Consider the following 2664-nt stretch of genomic DNA (forward strand, 5'->3'; position numbering starts at 1 on the left):
GGGCCGAGGCAGCTGCGGGTGGCTCAGTCTGTGTCTTCGGCCCGGCCATCGGGCTGGCCTCTTTGCGAAGTTACTAATCTGGTAAGGCGTAGATACGACTCTTCACGACAGTCAGCTGATGTTGAAACTCACTAATGTATGTATTTGCTCCTTTTTTTTTTTTTTTTTTTTGTTATATTAACTTTGTTGAACACTGTTCTTTTCGCAGTGTTACAAAAGGGGGAGGGGGGGGAGATTTCCCAACCTTTTTCAGTTCGGGTGAGCTACTGAAAATCATTTTGTACTAGCTATGTCACCGCTCCCGGCAGCCGCCGGCGGCGCTTGGCCGTGCCGGGGTGAGGTTTAGCCGTTCTACAGCAGGTAGTTTTTAAGATCTTTTTTTTGTTTTGTTTTTTGTTTTTGTTTTTTTTTTTTTTTTTAAATCGTCTGGTCTTACTAATGAGGGTTGTTGCAAATCACACTTCCAGTGTAGTTCCTAGTGTAGGCCCAGTAAAAGGGATATCGCAGCTTTGTGTTGGGGAGAAATCGAGCTGACATGGCCAGTACAAAGGAGAAATAGGGAGGGAATAACGTTTTGCACCTTATTGAAAAGAGGAGAAGATTTTAAGTGCATACAGACATAGTTAAGAGCTTTTATTGTGACAGGAGAACTTTTTTCCATATGCGTGCATACTCTCTGTAATTCCAGTGTAAAATATTGTACTTGCACTAGCTTTTTTAAAACAAATATTAAAAAAAATGGAAGAATTCATATTCTATTTTCTAATGGTGGTGTGTCTATTTGTAGGATACACTCGCGTCTGTTTATTGAATTTTATGGTCCCTTTCTTTGATGGTGCTTGCAGGTTTTCTAGGTAGAAATTATTTCATTATTATAATAAAACAATGTTTGATTCAAAATTTGAACAAAATTGTTTTAAAGAAATTGTCTGTATACCAGTACAAGTTTATTGTTTCAGTATACTCGTACTAATAAAATAACAGTGCCAATTGCAAATGCGTGTTTTGTCTTTATGAGTTATGACTGAACAGGAGAGAGCTTTCCTAAGGAAGTAATTTGCCCAATTTAATCTCCCCCCCGCCCCAGCAACGCATTTGAGCGCGTTTGCTTTTATTCGCGGTGACGCAGAAACACGCACGTACCCATCCATGGCCATAAAACCCTCTCCAGACCACCGGAGTGAAGCTCTTTATTGCGTAACAAAAACTTCCCATTTACAACTTTTGAACGCTTTCAGCGAGCGCGCCGGAGGCCGGAGGCGTTGCGCGCAGGCGGTTGCTACAGATGAGGGGGGGCAGCGCTCGCCATCGCCCTCTCGGCAGGGCCCAGGGGGGCGGGAAAACATTGAATGCTCATCAGCCCTTTTTGGCCGACTACGCAGAAGTGCTTCACAGTTATCGCAGGCAACGGTAAGGAGCTTTGGACTCTGAACTATTTATTTATGTATGAAAACTTCAGCCGGAACATTGTCTCAAGTAAATGCTGGGGAGGGCTCGCTTAAACATCCGAATGATGGCAAGTGAAGCGAAGGCTGCGGGGGGGTGGTCCATGCGGTGTTCAGGGGTGCAGAGCTGTGCCAGCATCTACCCAAACGGCCCAGGCAGCCCCCAGCTGCAGGGAAGGGCCCTGCCCTCTCCTGCCTGCCGGCTCTGGCCGCGGCAGAAGGCCAACTACTGTGCTTGGGCCTTGGCTTTTTTTGATGGTGAGTTTTTTTTTTTTTTTCCCTTCTGTCTTCTACACAAGCAAGGCCAAACCTGGCACTGGTTGCAAAAACCCTCCTGGCTCCAGCAAAGAACTTTTGGTGTAACACTGATATTAGCAACTAAAAAGCAACATCCCCCGGGTGGAGGGGTGGGAGGCGGTGATGGACAGACACTGTCCGTACACTGGCAGAGAGCTGCAGCAGCAACTCTGTTCAAGACGGTGGAGCTTGATCAAGGGGTATAAACTAGGGAGTGCTTGGTTCAGAAAAGGCTTCAAACTTTCATCGTGTCCGTGACTGAGAACCACCACCCTCTGTCCCAACATGGTGGGGCTTGGCTAACTGCTGCTATGTTTCTTGCTCACCCCATCCTTTCTGTCTCCTGCTATTGACTAGCTGAAAGGAAGATACAGGCACAGTTTGTATGGGAAAAGCTCCTCCAAGTGTAAGCAGAGGCTCCTCCTGCCCCTGCTTACAGCCCTTCATACTTACAGGCTGGCCCCATCCGACACTCAACCCTCCCACGCCCTAAGGTGAGGAGGAAGCTGCACGGAAAAGCACAGCCAAAGCCCCTGCGCCATGGCCGATGGGGGTGAGCCGGCTGTGCCAGAGCGGAGGGCGGGAGGTGCGTGCACGTGTTGCTTTCAGAGAAAGGAGACCTGCGTGGCTGCCTTTGCAGTTGGCAGGATGCTGGCTCAAGGCCCACTCCTCTAACAGGCTGGCCTCACGCCTGCGAGGAGGTCTACGCGTGTGGCCACCACACAGTCAACCCGGGTGTCAGCAAGGCTGCTGCCATGCCAAGACCCTCCTCCCCAGGGAGGGCTCAGGGAAAAGCCAGGCTGTGCGGGCAGGAGGGCCAACCAGCCCACCCTGCGAAACGCGCTGCCGCAAGGCGACTCCGGCATGTGATGGGGAACGGCAGGGGGGGGGTTGGGGTGCCTTCGTTTTCAAGGGGCCGAGA

Source organism: Phaethon lepturus, unplaced genomic scaffold (assembly GCF_000687285.1).
Source record: "Phaethon lepturus isolate BGI_N335 unplaced genomic scaffold, ASM68728v1 scaffold13300, whole genome shotgun sequence".
NCBI classification, from domain to species: domain Eukaryota; kingdom Metazoa; phylum Chordata; class Aves; order Phaethontiformes; family Phaethontidae; genus Phaethon; species Phaethon lepturus.